Source organism: Lissotriton vulgaris, chromosome 5 (assembly GCF_964263255.1).
Source record: "Lissotriton vulgaris chromosome 5, aLisVul1.2, whole genome shotgun sequence".
NCBI classification, from domain to species: domain Eukaryota; kingdom Metazoa; phylum Chordata; class Amphibia; order Caudata; family Salamandridae; genus Lissotriton; species Lissotriton vulgaris.
The window spans coordinates 1,546,907,923-1,546,925,988 of NC_141693.1; the positions used below are offsets into that span (position 1 = coordinate 1,546,907,923).

The 18,066-nt window shown below is 39.5% G+C and overlaps 20 non-coding genes across 20 annotated transcripts; all 20 read right to left on the reverse strand.

Annotated features, from left to right (window-relative positions):
- Positions 1-318: 318 nt before the first annotated feature.
- TRNAR-UCG (transfer RNA arginine (anticodon UCG)) lies at positions 319-391 on the reverse strand. Its single transcript has one exon. It is a non-coding gene; the product is annotated as a tRNA-Arg (tRNA).
- Positions 392-1,035: 644 nt separating this feature from the next.
- On the reverse strand, positions 1,036-1,108 carry TRNAR-CCU (transfer RNA arginine (anticodon CCU)). Its single transcript has one exon. It is a non-coding gene; the product is annotated as a tRNA-Arg (tRNA).
- Positions 1,109-1,911: 803 nt separating this feature from the next.
- On the reverse strand, positions 1,912-1,984 carry TRNAQ-UUG (transfer RNA glutamine (anticodon UUG)). The gene has a single exon. It is a non-coding gene; the product is annotated as a tRNA-Gln (tRNA).
- A 644-nt stretch (positions 1,985-2,628) lies between these two features.
- Positions 2,629-2,701, reverse strand: TRNAR-CCU (transfer RNA arginine (anticodon CCU)). The gene has a single exon. It is a non-coding gene; the product is annotated as a tRNA-Arg (tRNA).
- Positions 2,702-4,221: 1,520 nt separating this feature from the next.
- TRNAR-CCU (transfer RNA arginine (anticodon CCU)) lies at positions 4,222-4,294 on the reverse strand. The gene has a single exon. It is a non-coding gene; the product is annotated as a tRNA-Arg (tRNA).
- Positions 4,295-5,097: 803 nt separating this feature from the next.
- Positions 5,098-5,170, reverse strand: TRNAR-UCG (transfer RNA arginine (anticodon UCG)). The gene has a single exon. It is a non-coding gene; the product is annotated as a tRNA-Arg (tRNA).
- Positions 5,171-5,814: 644 nt separating this feature from the next.
- Positions 5,815-5,887, reverse strand: TRNAR-CCU (transfer RNA arginine (anticodon CCU)). Its single transcript has one exon. It is a non-coding gene; the product is annotated as a tRNA-Arg (tRNA).
- Positions 5,888-7,403: 1,516 nt separating this feature from the next.
- TRNAR-CCU (transfer RNA arginine (anticodon CCU)) lies at positions 7,404-7,476 on the reverse strand. The gene has a single exon. It is a non-coding gene; the product is annotated as a tRNA-Arg (tRNA).
- Positions 7,477-8,279: 803 nt separating this feature from the next.
- Positions 8,280-8,352, reverse strand: TRNAQ-UUG (transfer RNA glutamine (anticodon UUG)). Its single transcript has one exon. It is a non-coding gene; the product is annotated as a tRNA-Gln (tRNA).
- Positions 8,353-8,996: 644 nt separating this feature from the next.
- On the reverse strand, positions 8,997-9,069 carry TRNAR-CCU (transfer RNA arginine (anticodon CCU)). The gene has a single exon. It is a non-coding gene; the product is annotated as a tRNA-Arg (tRNA).
- An 803-nt stretch (positions 9,070-9,872) lies between these two features.
- On the reverse strand, positions 9,873-9,945 carry TRNAR-UCG (transfer RNA arginine (anticodon UCG)). The gene has a single exon. It is a non-coding gene; the product is annotated as a tRNA-Arg (tRNA).
- Positions 9,946-11,461: 1,516 nt separating this feature from the next.
- Positions 11,462-11,534, reverse strand: TRNAR-UCG (transfer RNA arginine (anticodon UCG)). The gene has a single exon. It is a non-coding gene; the product is annotated as a tRNA-Arg (tRNA).
- A 644-nt stretch (positions 11,535-12,178) lies between these two features.
- TRNAR-CCU (transfer RNA arginine (anticodon CCU)) lies at positions 12,179-12,251 on the reverse strand. The gene has a single exon. It is a non-coding gene; the product is annotated as a tRNA-Arg (tRNA).
- Positions 12,252-13,054: 803 nt separating this feature from the next.
- On the reverse strand, positions 13,055-13,127 carry TRNAQ-UUG (transfer RNA glutamine (anticodon UUG)). Its single transcript has one exon. It is a non-coding gene; the product is annotated as a tRNA-Gln (tRNA).
- Positions 13,128-13,771: 644 nt separating this feature from the next.
- On the reverse strand, positions 13,772-13,844 carry TRNAR-CCU (transfer RNA arginine (anticodon CCU)). Its single transcript has one exon. It is a non-coding gene; the product is annotated as a tRNA-Arg (tRNA).
- An 803-nt stretch (positions 13,845-14,647) lies between these two features.
- TRNAQ-UUG (transfer RNA glutamine (anticodon UUG)) lies at positions 14,648-14,720 on the reverse strand. Its single transcript has one exon. It is a non-coding gene; the product is annotated as a tRNA-Gln (tRNA).
- A 644-nt stretch (positions 14,721-15,364) lies between these two features.
- Positions 15,365-15,437, reverse strand: TRNAR-CCU (transfer RNA arginine (anticodon CCU)). The gene has a single exon. It is a non-coding gene; the product is annotated as a tRNA-Arg (tRNA).
- An 804-nt stretch (positions 15,438-16,241) lies between these two features.
- TRNAR-UCG (transfer RNA arginine (anticodon UCG)) lies at positions 16,242-16,314 on the reverse strand. Its single transcript has one exon. It is a non-coding gene; the product is annotated as a tRNA-Arg (tRNA).
- A 644-nt stretch (positions 16,315-16,958) lies between these two features.
- On the reverse strand, positions 16,959-17,031 carry TRNAR-UCU (transfer RNA arginine (anticodon UCU)). Its single transcript has one exon. It is a non-coding gene; the product is annotated as a tRNA-Arg (tRNA).
- An 804-nt stretch (positions 17,032-17,835) lies between these two features.
- Positions 17,836-17,908, reverse strand: TRNAR-UCG (transfer RNA arginine (anticodon UCG)). Its single transcript has one exon. It is a non-coding gene; the product is annotated as a tRNA-Arg (tRNA).
- Positions 17,909-18,066: the final 158 nt, after the last annotated feature.

Below are 18,066 nucleotides of genomic sequence, written 5' to 3' on the forward strand. Positions count from 1 at the left end.
GATTTTACACTTGAAGCACTCCATGAACACATACTTACACACCTTGCATTTCATCTACACACCCTTAAGCTAAAAACCCATTCTGTCAAGTCAAAATTCTGCAACCCTATTACATATTCCATGCGTGTACATAGAAGCACTTCTTAATGCCACTAACAGGAACAAGATTTCAGGCTGAAGATGCAATCTAAATGACTGTGCAGTATGTACTCCACTTCATGAATAATTAGGAATGAGAACATGATGGCTATAAGAGTATTGGAAGAGCCTGCTTCCATTCTGAATGGAAATATGAGTTGTGTGACCATTGGCAAAAACCGACCACGAAGGGACTCGAACCCTCAATCTTCTGATCCGAAGTCAGACGCCTTATCCATTAGGCCACGCGGTCATATGTCCTGCTGTGCTTATTTTTATAATGTAGGTGGTATGCAAGGATGGGAAATATGATATTGATAGTTATTTAGGTTTACATCCCATTGTGTGTTTTCAGCTCCTTTCAATTAAAGCACTCTTTTGGAATCTATATAATGAAAATGTCACCAGTACGATAAGCTTTTGTTTTCTTTTTTGCATTTAAACATCTTTCTTCATGAGATTAAAGCTCAGTTGTATGCTTTACATAGCTCTGGATATTTCCAGAAGTGGAGAGAAACCGTTTTGACAGTAGTACAAACTGCTCCTTTCTGGATATGCCAATTTACACACGCTCAAAGGTTGTATGTGTTTCATGAATCCTGACTTGCCCTATTCAAGTAGCTGAAAGCCTGTCACCACCTCTAGAAACAACAGTTACACCAATCCAATTCAAATCATTTTTTCCAAAGGAATATCTTCTGCCGGGTCAAAGTTGCATCTGACAAAGATAGGTGTTTAAAAATCTACTTTGTAGTTTCAGAACACCAACATGAGTCCGGAGAGTACAGAAGTAAAATGGTACCATTTCAAAGTTCCTAATACCACATAAGCTTCTGAGCGGAAGCATGTAATAAATATATCAATTTTTCTGGAAAAGTAAGAGTGGATATTGGTTTTCACCTCAGATGGGACTCAAACCCACAATCCCTGGCTTAGGAGGCCAGTGCCTTATCCGTTAGGCCACTGAGGCACAGATAAACACTTGCAGTCTAGAGGCATTATTTAAATGTATTCAATCGTCAAACACTGGTGTCTGCACACAGGACATTTCTCAGTTCTCTCCATAAGTAAACTTCCCATTTTCATCCTCTTCCATCCCCGACTTTAACACTCTTTTCTGTGCTATAATGGAGGCTCTGCATTTCGCGCAAGTGGAGAGAAATTGGAGGAGAACCACTTTCGACTCAACACTTCTTCTTTCCTGGATGCTTTTCTCAATAAACTGGGCTTTGACAGTGGTATCAAGCCGTCCTTGTCTTCAGCAGGACACAGAAACAGGCACCAAGTCTCCTAACCAGGTTCAACCACACTCTGCAACTTAATAGACCAATGCTTCACAAATTAGCCAACTGTGTCATCAGCAAAGGCAGCCAATGTGCCAATCCTTTATAATTCTTCTGTAGTACTTTTCTTTCTCGTAGGCAAAATTAGCACTTTAACTGCACAAATCATACAGATTTTACACTTGAAGCACTCCATGAACACATACTTACACACCTTGCATTTCATCTACACACCCTTAAGCTAAAACCCCATTCTGTCAAGTCAAAATTCTGCAACCCTATTACATATTCCGTGCGTGTACATAGAAGCACTTCTTAATGCCACCAACATGAACAAGATTTTAGGCTGAAGATGCAATCTAAATGACTGTGCAGTATGTACTCCACTTCATGAATAATTAGGAATGAGAATATGATGGCTATAAGAGTATTGGAAGAGCCTGCTTCCATTCTGAATGGAAATCTGAGTTGTGTGACCATTGGCAAAAACCGACCACGAAGGGACTCGAACCCTCAATCTTCTGATCCAAAGTCAGACGCCTTATCCATTAGGCCACGCGGTCATATGTCCTGCTGTGCTTATTTTTATAATGTAGGTGGTATGCAAGGATGGGAAATATGATATTGATAGTTATTTAGGTTTACATCCCATTGTCTGTTTTCAGCTCCTTTCAATTAAAGCACTCTTTTGGAATCTATATAATGAGAATGTCACCAGTACGATAAGCTTTTGTTTTCTTTTTTGCATTTAAACCTCTTTCTTCATGAGAATAAAGCTCAGTTGTATGCTTTACATAGCTCTGGATATTTCTAGAAGTGGAGAGAAACTGTTTTGACAGTAGTAAAAACTGCTCCTTTCTGGATATGCCAATTTACACACGCTCAAAGGTTGTATACGTTTCATGAATCCTGACTTGCCCTATTCAAGTAGCTGAAAGCCTGTCACCACCTCTAGAAACAACAGTTACACCAATCCAATTAAAATCATTTTTTCCAAAGGAATATCTTCTGCCGGGTCAAAGTTGCATCTGACTAAGACAGGTGTTTAAAAATCTACTTTGTAGTTTCAGAACACCAACATGACTCTGAAGAGTACAGAAGTAAAATGGTACCATTTCAAAGTTCCTAATACCACATAAGCTTCTGAGCGGAAGCATGTAATAAATATATCAATTTTTCTGGAAAAGTAAGAGTGGATATTGGTTTTCACCTCAGATGGGACTCGAACCCACAATTCCTGGCTTAGGAGGCCAGTGCCTTATCCATTAGGCCACTGAGGCACAGATGAACACTTGCAGTCTAGAGGCATTATATAAATGTATTCAACCGTCAAACACTGGTGTCTGCACACAGGACATTTCTCAGTTCTCTCCATAAGTAAACTTCCCATTTTCATCCTTTTCCATCCCCGACTTTAACACTCTGTTCTGTGCTATAATGGAGGCTCTGCATTTCGAGCAAGTGGAGAGAAATTGGAGGAGATCCACTTTCGACTCAACACTTCTTCTTTCCTGGATGTTTTTCTCAATAAACTGGGCTTTGACAGTGGTATCAAGCCGTCCTTGTCTTCAGCAGGACACAGAAACAGGCACCAAGTCTCCTAACCAAGTTCAACCACACTCTGCAACTTAATAGACCAATGCTTTACAAATTAGCCAACTGTGTCATCAGCAAAGGCAGCCAATGTGCCAATCCTTTATAATTCTTCTGTAGTACTTTTCTTTCTCGTAGGCAAAATTAGCACTTTAACTGCACAAATCATACAGATTTTTACACTTGAAGCACTCCATGAACACATACTTACACACCTTGCATTTCATCTACACACCCTTAAGCTAAAACACATTCTGTCAAGTCAAAATTCTGCAACCCTATTACATATTCAGTGCATGTACATAGAAGCACTTCTTAATGCCACTAACATGGACAAGATTTTAGGCTGAAGATGCAATCTAAATGACTGTGCAGTATGTACTCCACTTCATGAATAATTAGGAATGAGAACATGATGGCTATAAGAGTATTGGTAGAGCCTGCTTCCATTCTGAATGGAAAGCAGAGTTGTGTGACCATTGGCAAAAACCGACCACGAAGGGACTCGAACCCTCAATCTTGTGATACGAAGTTAGACGCCTTATCCATTAGGCCACGCAGTCATATGTCCTGCTGTGCTTATTTTTATAATGTAGGTGGTATGCAAGGATGGGAAATATGATATTGATAGTTATTTAGGTTTACATCCCATTGTGTTTTTTCAGCTCCTTTCAATTAAAGCACTCTTTTGGAATCTATATAATGAGAATGTCACCAGTACGATAAGCTTTTGTTTTCTTTTTTGCATTTAAACCTCTTTCTTCATGAGAATAAAGCTCAGTTGTATGCTTTACATAGCTCTGGATATTTCTAGAAGTGGAGAGAAACTGTTTTGACAGTAGTAAAAACTGCTCCTTTCTGGATATGCCAATTTACACACGCTCAAAGGTTGTATACGTTTCATGAATCCTGACTTGCCCTATTCAAGTAGCTGAAAGCCTGTCACCACCTCTAGAAACAACAGTTACACCAATCCAATTCAAATCATTTTTTCCAAAGGAATATCTTCTGTCGGGTCAAAGTTGCATCTGACAAAGATAGGTGTTTAAAAATCTACTTTGTAGTTTCAGAACACCAACATGACCCTGAAGAGTACAGAAGTAAAATGGTACCATTTCAAAGTTCCTAATACCTCATAAGCTTCTGAGCGGAAGCATGTTATAAATATATACATTTTTCTGGAAAAGTAAGAGCGGATATTGGTTTTCACCTCAGATGGGACTCAAACCCACAATCCCTGGCTTAGGAGGCCAGTGCCTTATCCATTAGGCCACTGAGGCACAGATAAACACTTGCAGTCTAGAGGCATTATTTAAATGTATTCAATCGTCAAACACTGGTGTCTGCACACAGGACATTTCTCAGTTCTCTCCATAAGTAAACTTCCCATTTTCATCCTCTTCCATCCCCGACTTTAACACTCTGTTCTGTGCTATAATGGAGGCTCTGCATTTCGAGCAAGTGGAGAGAAATTGGAGGAGAACCACTTTCGACTCAACACTTCTTCTTTCCTGGATGCTTTTCTCAATAAACTGGGCTTTGACAGTGGTATCAAGCCGTCCTTGTCTTCAGCAGGACACAGAAAGAGGCACCAAGTCTCCTAACCAAGTTCAACCACACTCTGGAACTTAATATACCAATGCTTTACAAATTAGCCAACTGTGTCATCAGCAAAGGCAGCCAATGTGCCAATCCTTTATAATTCTTCTGTAGTACTTTTCTTTCTCGTAGGCAAAATTAGCACTTTAACTGCACAAATCATACAGATTTTACACTTGAAGCACTCCATGAACACATACTTACACACCTTGCATTTCATCTACACACCCTTAAGCTAAAAACCCATTCTGTCAAGTCAAAATTCTGCAACCCTATTACATATTCAGTGCGTGTACATAGAAGCACTTCTTAATGCCACTAACATGAACAAGATTTTAGGCTGAAGATGCAATCTAAATGACTGTGCAGTATGTACTCCACTTCATGAATAATTAGGAATGAGAACATGATGGCTATATGAGTATTGGAAGAGCCTGCTTCCATTCTGAATGGAAAGCTGAGTTGTGTGACCATTGGCAAAAACCGACCACGAAGGGACTCGAACCCTCAATCTTCTGATCCGAAGTCAGACGCCTTATCCATTAGGCCACGCGGTCATATGTCCTGCTGTGCTTATTTTTATAATGTAGGTGGTATGAAAGAATGGGAAATATGATATTTATAGTTATTTAGGTTTACATCCCATTGTGTTTTTTCAGCTCCTTTCAAATAAAGCACTCTTTTGGAATCTATATAATGAAAATGTCACCAGTACGATAAGCTTTTGTTTTCTTTTTTGCATTTAAACCTCTTTCTTCATGAGAATAAAGCTCAGTTGTATGCTTTACATAGCTCTGGATATTTCTAGAAGTGGAGAGAAACTGTTTTGACAGTAGTAAAAACTGCTCCTTTCTGGATATGCCAATTTACACACGCTCAAAGGTTGTATACGTTTCATGAATCCTGACTTGCCCTATTCAAGTAGCTGAAAGCCTGTCACCACCTCTAGAAACAACAGTTACACCAATCCAATTCAAATAATTTTTTCCAAAGGAATATCTTCTGCCGGGTCAAAGTTGCATTTGACAAATATAGGTGTTTAAAAATCTACTTTGTAGTTTCAGAACACCAACATGACTCTGAAGAGTACAGAAGTAAAATGGTACCATTTCAAAGTTCCTAATACCACATAAGCTTCTGAGCGGAAGCATGTAATAAATATATAACTTTTTCTGGAAAAGGAAGAGTGGATATTGGTTTTCACCTCAGATGGGACTCGAACCCACAATCCCTGGCTTAGGAGGCCAGTGCCTTATCCATTAGGCCTCTGAGGCACAGATAAACACTTGCAGTCTAGAGGCATTATTTAAATGTATTCAATCGTCAAACACTGGTGTCTGCACACAGGACATTTCTCAGTTCTCTCCATAAGTAAACTTCCCATTTTCATCCTCTTCCATCCCCGACTTTAACACTCTGTTCTGTGCTATAATGGACTCTCTGCATTTCGAGCAAGTGGAGAGAAATTGGAGGAGAACCCCTCTCGACTCAACACTTCTTCTTTCCTGAATGCTTTTCTCAATAAACTGGGCTTTGACAGTGGTATCAAGCCGTCCTTGTCTTCAGCAGGACACAGAAACAAGTCTCCTAACCAAGTTCAACCACACTCTGCAACTTAATAGACCAATGCTTCACAAATTAGCCAACTGTGTCATCAGCAAAGGCAGACAATGTGCCAATCCTTTATAATTCTTCTGTAGTACTTCTCTTTCTCGTAGGCAAAATTAGCACTTTAACTGCACAAATCATATAGATTTTACACTTGAAGCACTCCATGAACACATACTTACACACCTTGCATTTCATCTACACACCCTTAAGCTAAAAACCCATTCTGTCAAGTCAAAATTCTGCAACCCTATTACATATTCCATGCGTGTACATAGAAGCACTTCTTAATGCCACTAACATGAACAAGATGATTTTAGGCTGAAGATGCAATCTAAATGACTGTGCAGTATGTACTCCACTTCATGAATAATTAGGAATGAGAACATGATGGCTATAAGAGTATTGGAAGAGCCTGCTTCCATTCTGAATGGAAATCTGAGTTGTGTGACCATTGGCAAAAACCGACCACGAAGGGACTCGAACCCTCAATCTTCTGATCCGACGTCAGACGCCTTATCCATTAGGTCACGCGGTCATATGTCCTGCTGTGCTTATTTTTATAATGTAGGTGGTATGCAAGGATGGGAAATATGATATTGATAGTTATTTAGGTTTACATCCCATTGTGTGTTTTCAGCTCCGTTCAATTAAAGCACTCTTTTGGAATCTATATAATGAAAATGTCACCAGTACGATAAGCTTTTGTTTTCTTTTTTGCATTTAAACCTCTTTCTTCATGAGATTAAAGCTCAGTTGTATGCTTTACATAGCTCTGGATATTTCCAGAAGTGGAGAGAAACTGTTTTGACAGTAGTACAAACTGCTCCTTTCTGGATATGCCAATTTACACACGCTCAAAGGTTGTATGTGTTTCATGAATCCTGACTTGCCCTATTCAAGTAGCTGAAAGCCTGTCACCACCTCTAGAAACAACAGTTACACCAATCCAATTCAAATCATTTTTTCCAAAGGAATATCTTCTGCTGGGTCAAAGTTGCATCTGACAAAGATAGGTGTTTAAAAATCTACTTTGTAGTTTCAGAACACCAACATGAGTCCGGAGAGTACAGAAGTAAAATGGTACCATTTCAAAGTTCCTAATACCACATAAGCTTCTGAGCGGAAGCATGTAATAAATATATCAATTTTTCTGGAAAAGTAAGAGTGGATATTGGTTTTCACCTCAGATGGGACTCAAACCCACAATCCCTGGCTTAGGAGGCCAGTGCCTTATCCGTTAGGCCACTGAGGCACAGATAAACACTTGCAGTCTAGAGGCATTATTTAAATGTATTCAATCGTCAAACACTGGTGTCTGCACACAGGACATTTCTCAGTTCTCTCTATAAGTAAACTTCCCATTTTCATCCTCTTCCATCCCCGACTTTAACACTCTTTTCTGTGCTATAATGGAGGCTCTGCATTTCGCGCAAGTGGAGAGAAATTGGAGGAGAACCACTTTCGACTCAACACTTCTTCTTTCCTGGATGCTTTTCTCAATAAACTGGGCTTTGACAGTGGTATCAAGCCGTCCTTGTCTTCAGCAGGACACAGAAACAGGCACCAAGTCTCCTAACCAGGTTCAACCACACTCTGCAACTTAATACACCAATGCTTCACAAATTAGCCAACTGTGTCATCAGCAAAGGCAGCCAATGTGCCAATCCTTTATAATTCTTCTGTAGTACTTTTCTTTCTCGTAGGCAAAATTAGCACTTTAACTGCACAAATCATACAGATTTTACACTTGAAGCACTCCATGAACACATACTTACACACCTTGCATTTCATCTACACACCCTTAAGCTAAAACCCCATTCTGTCAAGTCAAAATTCTGCAACCCTATTACATATTCCGTGCGTGTACATAGAAGCACTTCTTAATGCCACCAACATGAACAAGATTTTAGGCTGAAGATGCAATCTAAATGACTGTGCAGTATGTACTCCACTTCATGAATAATTAGGAATGAGAATATGATGGCTATAAGAGTATTGGAAGAGCCTGCTTCCATTCTGAATGGAAATCTGAGTTGTGTGACCATTGGCAAAAACCGACCACGAAGGGACTCGAACCCTCAATCTTCTGATCCAAAGTCAGACGCCTTATCCATTAGGCCACGCGGTCATATGTCCTGCTGTGCTTATTTTTATAATGTAGGTGGTATGCAAGGATGGGAAATATGATATTGATAGTTATTTAGGTTTACATCCCATTGTCTGTTTTCAGCTCCTTTCAATTAAAGCACTCTTTTGGAATCTATATAATGAAAATGTCACCAGTACGATAAGCTTTTGTTTTCTTTTTTGCATTTAAACCTCTTTCTTCATGAGAATAAAGCTCAGTTGTATGCTTTACATAGCTCTGGATATTTCTAGAGGTGGAGAGAAACTGTTTTGACAGTAGTAAAAACTGCTCCTTTCTGGATATGCCAATTTACACACGCTCAAAGGTTGTATACGTTTCATGAATCCTGACTTGCCCTATTCAAGTAGCAGAAAGCCTGTCACCACCTCTAGAAACAACAGTTACACCAATCCAATTCAAATAATTTTTTCCAAAGGAATATCTTCTGTCGGGTCAAAGTTGCATCTGACAAAGATAGGTGTTTAAAAATCTACTTTGTAGTTTCAGAACACCAACATGACCCTGAAGAGTACAGAAGTAAAATGGTACCATTTCAAAGTTCCTAATACCTCATAAGCTTCTGAGCGGAAGCATGTTATAAATATATACATTTTTCTGGAAAAGTAAGAGCGGATATTGGTTTTCACCTCAGATGGGACTCAAACCCACAATCCCTGGCTTAGGAGGCCAGTGCCTTATCCATTAGGCCACTGAGGCACAGATAAACACTTGCAGTCTAGAGGCATTATTTAAATGTATTCAATCGTCAAACACTGGTGTCTGCACACAGGACATTTCTCAGTTCTCTCCATAAGTAAACTTCCCATTTTCATCCTCTTCCATCCCCGACTTTAACACTCTGTTCTGTGCTATAATGGAGGCTCTGCATTTCGAGCAAGTGGAGAGAAATTGGAGGAGAACCACTTTCGACTCAACACTTCTTCTTTCCTGGATGCTTTTCTCAATAAACTGGGCTTTGACAGTGGTATCAAGCCGTCCTTGTCTTCAGCAGGACACAGAAAGAGGCACCAAGTCACCTAACCAAGTTCAACCACACTCTGGAACTTAATATACCAATGCTTTACAAATTAGCCAACTGTGTCATCAGCAAAGGCAGCCAATGTGCCAATCCTTTATAATTCTTCTGTAGTACTTTTCTTTCTCGTAGGCAAAATTAGCACTTTAACTGCACAAATCATACAGATTTTACACTTGAAGCACTCCATGAACACATACTTACACACCTTGCATTTCATCTACACACCCTTAAGCTAAAAACCCATTCTGTCAAGTCAAAATTCTGCAACCCTATTACATATTCAGTGCGTGTACATAGAAGCACTTCTTAATGCCACTAACATGAACAAGATTTTAGGCTGAAGATGCAATCTAAATGACTGTGCAGTATGTACTCCATTTCATGAATAATTAGGAATGAGAACATGATGGCTATATGAGTATTGGAAGAGCCTGCTTCCATTCTGAATGGAAAGCTGAGTTGTGTGACCATTGGCAAAAACCGACCACGAAGGGACTCGAACCGTCAATCTTCTGATCCGAAGTCAGACGCCTTATCCATTAGGCCACGTGGTCATATGTCCTGCTGTGCTTATTTTTATAATGTAGGTGGTATGAAAGAATGGGAAATATGATATTTATAGTTATTTAGGTTTACATCCCATTGTGTTTTTTCAGCTCCTTTCAAATAAAGCACTCTTTTGGAATCTATATAATGAAAATGTCACCAGTACGATAAGCTTTTGTTTTCTTTTTTGCATTTAAACCTCTTTCTTCATGAGAATAAAGCTCAGTTGTATGCTTTACATAGCTCTGGATATTTCTAGAAGTGGAGAGAAACTGTTTTGACAGTAGTAAAAACTGCTCCTTTCTGGATATGCCAATTTACACAGGATCAAAGGTTGTATACGTTTCATGAATCCTGACTTGCCCTATTCAAGTAGCTGAAAGCCTGTCACCACCTCTAGAAACAACAGTTACACCAATCCAATTCAAATAATTTTTTCCAAAGGAATATCTTCTGCCGGGTCAAAGTTGCATTTGACAAAGATAGGTGTTTAAAAATCTACTTTGTAGTTTCAGAACACCAACATGACTCTGAAGAGTACAGAAGTAAAATGGTACCATTTCAAAGTTCCTAATACCACATAAGCTTCTGAGCGGAAGCATGTAACAAATATATAACTTTTTCTGGAAAAGGAAGAGTGGATATTGGTTTTCACCTCAGATGGGACTCGAACCCACAATCCCTGGCTTAGGAGGCCAGTGCCTTATCCATTAGGCATCTGAGGCACAGATAAACACTTGCAGTCTAGAGGCATTATTTAAATGTATTCAATCGTCAAACACTGGTGTCTGCACACAGGACATTTCTCAGTTCTCTCCATAAGTAAACTTCCCATTTTCATCCTCTTCCATCCCCGACTTTAACACTCTGTTCTGTGCTATAATGGACTCTCTGCATTTCGAGCAAGTGGAGAGAAATTGGAGGAGAACCCCTCTCGACTCAACACTTCTTCTTTCCTGAATGCTTTTCTCAATAAACTGGGCTTTGACAGTGGTATCAAGCCGTCCTTGTCTTCAGCAGGACACAGAAACAAGTCTCCTAACCAAGTTCAACCACACTCTGCAACTTAATAGACCAATGCTTCACAAATTAGCCAACTGTGTCATCAGCAAAGGCAGACAATGTGCCAATCCTTTATAATTCTTCTGTAGTACTTCTCTTTCTCGTAGGCAAAATTAGCACTTTAACTGCACAAATCATATAGATTTTACACTTGAAGCACTCCATGAACACATACTTACACACCTTGCATTTCATCTACACACCCTTAAGCTAAAAACCCATTCTGTCAAGTCAAAATTCTGCAACCCTATTACATATTCCATGCGTGTACATAGAAAAACTTCTTAATGCCACTAACATGAACAAGATGATTTTAGGCTGAAGATGCAATCTAAATGACTGTGCAGTATGTACTCCACTTCATGAATAATTAGGAATGAGAACATGATGGCTATAAGAGTATTGGAAGAGCCTGCTTCCATTCTGAATGGAAATCTGAGTTGTGTGACCATTGGCAAAAACCGACCACGAAGGGACTCGAACCCTCAATCTTCTGATCCGAAGTCAGACGCCTTATCCATTAGGTCACGCGGTCATATGTCCTGCTGTGCTTATTTTTATAATGTAGGTGGTATGCAAGGATGGGAAATATGATATTGATAGTTATTTAGGTTTACATCCCATTGTGTGTTTTCAGCTCCGTTCAATTAAAGCACTCTTTTGGAATCTATATAATGAAAATGTCACCAGTACGATAAGCTTTTGTTTTCTTTTTTGCATTTAAACCTCTTTCTTCATGAGATTAAAGCTCAGTTGTATGCTTTACATAGCTCTGGATATTTCCAGAAGTGGAGAGAAACTGTTTTGACAGTAGTACAAACTGCTCCTTTCTGGATATGCCAATTTACACACGCTCAAAGGTTGTATGTGTTTCATGAATCCTGACTTGCCCTATTCAAGTAGCTGAAAGCCTGTCACCACCTCTAGAAACAACAGTTACACCAATCCAATTCAAATCATTTTTTCCAAAGGAATATCTTCTGCTGGGTCAAAGTTGCATCTGACAAAGATAGGTGTTTAAAAATCTACTTTGTAGTTTCAGAACACCAACATGAGTCCGGAGAGTACAGAAGTAAAATGGTACCATTTCAAAGTTCCTAATACCACATAAGCTTCTGAGCGGAAGCATGTAATAAATATATCAATTTTTCTGGAAAAGTAAGAGTGGATATTGGTTTTCACCTCAGATGGGACTCAAACCCACAATCCCTGGCTTAGGAGGCCAGTGCCTTATCCGTTAGGCCACTGAGGCACAGATAAACACTTACAGTCTAGAGGCATTATTTAAATGTATTCAATCGTCAAACACTGGTGTCTGCACACAGGACATTTCTCAGTTCTCTCCATAAGTAAACTTCCCATTTTCATCCTCTTCCATCCCCGACTTTAACACTCTTTTCTGTGCTATAATGGAGGCTCTGCATTTCGCGCAAGTGGAGAGAAATTGGAGGAGAACCACTTTCGACTCAACACTTCTTCTTTCCTGGATGCTTTTCTCAATAAACTGGGCTTTGACAGTGGTATCAAGCCGTCCTTGTCTTCAGCAGGACACAGAAACAGGCACCAAGTCTCCTAACCAGGTTCAACCACACTCTGCAACTTAATAGACCAATGCTTCACAAATTAGCCAACTGTGTCATCAGCAAAGGCAGCCAATGTGCCAATCCTTTATAATTCTTCTGTAGTACTTTTCTTTCTCGTAGGCAAAATTAGCACTTTAACTGCACAAATCATACAGATTTTACACTTGAAGCACTCCATGAACACATACTTACACACCTTGCATTTCATCTACACACCCTTAAGCTAAAACCCCATTCTGTCAAGTCAAAATTCTGCAACCCTATTACATATTCCGTGCGTGTACATAGAAGCACTTCTTAATGCCACCAACATGAACAAGATTTTAGGCTGAAGATGCAATCTAAATGACTGTGCAGTATGTACTCCACTTCATGAATAATTAGGAATGAGAATATGATGGCTATAAGAGTATTGGAAGAGCCTGCTTCCATTCTGAATGGAAATCTGAGTTGTGTGACCATTGGCAAAAACCGACCACGAAGGGACTCGAACCCTCAATCTTCTGATCCAAAGTCAGACGCCTTATCCATTAGGCCACGCGGTCATATGTCTTGCTATGCTTATTTTTATAATGTAGGTGGTATGCAAGGATGGGAAATATGATATTGATAGTTATTTAGGTTTACATCCCATTGTCTGTTTTCAGCTCCTTTCAATTAAAGCACTCTTTTGGAATCTATATAATGAAAATGTCACCAGTACGATAAGCTTTTGTTTTCTTTTTTGCATTTAAACCTCTTTCTTCATGAGAATAAAGCTCAGTTGTATGCTTTACATAGCTCTGGATATTTCTAGAGGTGGAGAGAAACTGTTTTGACAGTAGTAAAAACTGCTCCTTTCTGGATATGCCAATTTACACACGCTCAAAGGTTGTATACGTTTCATGAATCCTGACTTGCCCTATTCAAGTAGCAGAAAGCCTGTCACCACCTCTAGAAACAACAGTTACACCAATCCAATTCAAAAAAATTTTTCCAAAGGAATATCTTCTGCCGGGTCAAAGTTGCATCTGACAAAGATAGGTGTTTAAAAATCTACTTTGTAGTTTCAGAACACCAACATGACTCTGAAGAGTACAGAAGTAAAATGGTACCATTTCAAAGTTCCTAATACCACATAAGCTTCTGAACGGAAGCATGTAATAAATATATCAATTTTTCTGGAAAAGTAAGAGTGGATATTGGTTTTCACCTCAGATGGGACTCAAACCCACAATCCCTGGCTTAGGAGGCCAGTGCCTTATCCATTAGGCCACTGAGGTACAGATAAACACTTGCAGTCTAGAGGCATTATTTAAATGTATTCAATCATCAAACACTGGTGTCTGCACAAAGGACATTTCTCAGTTCTCTCCATAAGTAAACTTCCCATTTTCATCCTCTTCCATCCCCGACTTTAACACTCTGTTCTGTGCTATAATGGACTCTCTGCATTTCGAGCAAGTGGAGAGAAATTGGAGGAGAGCCACTCTCGACTCAACACTTCTTCTTTCCTGGATGCGTTTCTCAATAAACTGGGCTTTGAAAGTGGTATCAAGCCGTCCTTGTCTTCAGCAGGACACAGAAAGAGGCACCGAGTCTCCTAACCAAGTTCAACCACACTCTGGAACTTAATATACCAATGCTTCACAAATTAGCCAACTGTGTCATCAGCAAAGGCAGCCAATTTGCCAATCCTTTATAATTCTTCTGTAGTACTTCTCTTTCTCGTAGGCAAAATTAGCACTTTAACTGCACAAATCATACAGATTTTACACTTGAAGCACTCCATGAACACATACTTACACACCTTGCATTTCATCTACACACCCTTAAGCTAAAAGCCCATTCTGTCAAGTCAAAATTCTGCAACCCTATTACATATTCCGTGCGTGTACATAGAAGCACTTCTTAATGCCACTAACATGAACAAGATTTTAGGCTGAAGATGCAATCTAAATGACTGTGCAGTATGTACTCCACTTCATGAATAATTAGGAATGAGAACATGATGGCTATAAGAGTATTGGAAGAGCCTGCTTCCATTCTGAATGGAAATCTGAGTTGTGTGACCATTGGCAAAAACCGACCACGAAGGGACTCGAACCCTCAATCTTCTGATCCAAAGTCAGACGCCTTATCCATTAGGCCACGCGGTCATATGTCCTGCAGTGCTTATTTTTATAATGTAGGTGGTATGCAAGGATGGGAAATATGATATTGATAGTTATTTAGGTTTACATCCCATTGTGTGTTTTCAGCTCCTTTCAATTAAAGCACTCTTTTGGAATCTATATAATGAAAATGTCACCAGTACGATAAGCTTTTGTTTTCTTTTTTGCATTTAAACCTCTTTCTTCATGAGAATAAAGCTCAGTTGTATGCTTTACATAGCTCTGGATATTTCTAGAGGTGGAGAGAAACTGTTTTGACAGTAGTAAAAACTGCTCCTTTCTGGATATGCCAATTTACACACGCTCAAAGGTTGTATACGTTTCATGAATCCTGACTTGCCCTATTCAAGTAGCAGAAAGCCTGTCACCACCTCTAGAAACAACAGTTACACCAATCCAATTCAAATAATTTTTTCCAAAGGAATATCTTCTGCCGGGTCAAAGTTGCATCTGACAAAGATAGGTGTTTAAAAATCTACTTTGTAGTTTCAGAACACCAACATGACTCTGAAGAGTACAGAAGTAAAATGGTACCATTTCAAAGTTCCTAATACCACATAAGCTTCTGAGCGGAAGCATGTAATAAATATATCAATTTTTCTGGAAAAGTAAGAGTGGATATTGGTTTTCACCTCAGATGGGACTCGAACCCACAATCCCTGGCTTAGGAGGCCAGTGCCTTATCCATTAGGCCACTGAGGCACAGATAAACACTTGCAGTCTAGAGGCATTATTTAAATGTATTCAATCGTCAAACACTGGTGTCTGCACACAGGACATTTCTCAGTTCTCTCCATAAGTAAACTTCCCATTTTCATGCTCTTCCATCCCCGACTTTAACACTCTGTTCTGTGCTATAATGGACTCTCTGCATTTCGAGCAAGTGGAGAGAAATTGGAGGAGAACCCCTCTCGACTCAACACTTCTTCTTTCCTGAATGCTTTTCTCAATAAACTGGGCTTTGACAGTGGTATCAAGCCGTCCTTGTCTTCAGCAGGACACAGAAACAGGCACCAAGTCTCCTAACCAATTTCAACCACACTCTGCAACTTAATAGACCAATGCTTCACAAATTAGCCAACTGTGTCATCAGCAAAGGCAGCCAATGTGCCAATCCTTTATAATTCTTCTGTAGTACTTCTCTTTCTCGTAGGCAAAATTAGCACTTTAACTGCACAAATCATACAGATTTTTACACTTGAAGCACTCCATGAACACATACTTACACACCTTGCATTTCATCTACACACCCTTAAGCTAAAAACCCATTCTGTCAAGTCAAAATTCTGCAACCCTATTACATATTCAGTGCGTGTACATAGAAGCACTTCTTAATGCCACTAACATGAACAAGATTTTAGGCTGAAGATGCAATCTAAATGACTGTGCAGTATGTACTCCACTTCATGAATAATTAGGAATGAGAACATGATGGCTATAAGAGTATTGGAAGAGCCTGCTTCCATTCTGAATGGAAATCTGAGTTGTGTGACCATTGGCAAAAACCGACCACGAAGGGACTCGAACCCTCAATCTTCTGATCCGAAGTCAGACGCCTTATCCATTAGGCCACGCGGTCATATGTCCTGCTTTGCTTATTTTTATAATGTAGGTGGTATGAAAGGATGGGAAATATGATATTGATAGTTATTTAGGTTTGCATCCCATTGTGTGTTTTCAGCTCCTTTCAATTAAAGCACTCTTTTGGAATCTATATAATGAAAATGTCACCAGTACGATAAGCTTTTGTTTTCTTTTTTGCATTTAAACCTCTTTCTTCATGAGATTAAAGCTCAGTTGTATGCTTTACATAGCTCTGGATATTTCCAGAAGTGGAGAGAAACTGTTTTGACAGTAGTACAAACTGCTCCTTTCTGGATATGCCAATTTACACATGCTCAAAGGTTGTATACGTTTCATGAATCCTGCCTGGCCCTATTCAAGTAGCTGAAAGCCTGTCACCACCTCTAGAAACAACAGTTACACCAATCCAATTCAAATCATTTTTTCCAAAGAAATATCTTCTGCTGGGTCAAAGTTGCATCTGACAAAGATAGGTGTTTAAAAATCTACTTTGTAGTTTCAGAACACCAACATGAGTCTGGAGAGTACAGAAGTAAAATGGTACCATTTCAAAGTTCCTAATAGCTCATAAGCTTCTGAGCGGAAGCATGTAATAAATATATAAATTTTTCTAGAAAAGTAATAGTGGATGTTTGTTTTCACCTCAGATGGGACTCGAACCCACAATCCCTGGCTTAGAAGGCCAGTGCCTTATCCATTAGGCCACTGAGGCACAGATAAACACTTGCAGTCTAGAGGCAGTATATAAATGTATTCAATCGTCAAACACTGGTGTCTGCACACAGGACATTTCTCAGTTCTCTCCATAAGTAAACTTCCCATTTTCATCCTCTTCCATTCCCTACTTTAACACTCTGTTCTGTGCTATAATGGAGGCTCTGCATTTCGAGCAAGTGGAGAGAAATTGGAGGAGAACCACTTTCGACTCAACACTTCTTCTTTCCTGGATGCTTTTCTCAATAAACTGGGCTTTGACAGTGGTATCAAGCCGTCCTTGTCTTCAGCAGGACACAGAAACAGGCACCAAGTCTCCTAACCAAGTTCAACCACACTCTGCAACTTAATAGACCAATGCTTTACAAATTAGCCAACGGTGTCATCAGCAAAGGCAGCCAATGTGCCAATCCTTTATAATTCTTCTGTAGTACTTTTCTTTCTCGTAGGCAAAATTAGCACTTTAACTGCACAAATCATACAGATTTTTACACTTGAAGCACTCCATGAACACATACTTACACACCTTGCATTTCATCTACACACCCTTAAGCTAAAAACCCATTCTGTCAAGTCAAAATTCTGCAACCCTATTACATATTCAGTGCGTGTACATTGAAGCACTTCTTAATGCCACTAACATGGACAAGATTTTAGGCTGAAGATGCAATCTAAATGACTGTGCAGTATGTACTCCACTTCATGAATAATTAGGAATGAGAACATGATGGCTATAAGAGTATTGGAAGAGCCTGCTTCCATTCTGAACGGAAAGCTGAGTTGTGTGTCCATTGGCAAAAACCGACCACGAAGGGACTTGAACCCTCAATCTTCTGATCCGAAGTCAGACACCTTATCCATTAGGCCACGCGGTCATATGTTCTGCTGTGCTTATTTTTATAATGTAGGTAGTATGCAAGGATGGGAAATATGATATTGATAGTTATTTAGGTTTACATCCCATTGTGTTTTTTCAGCTCCTTTCAATTAAAGCACTCTTTTGGAATCTATATAATGAGAATGTCACCAGTAC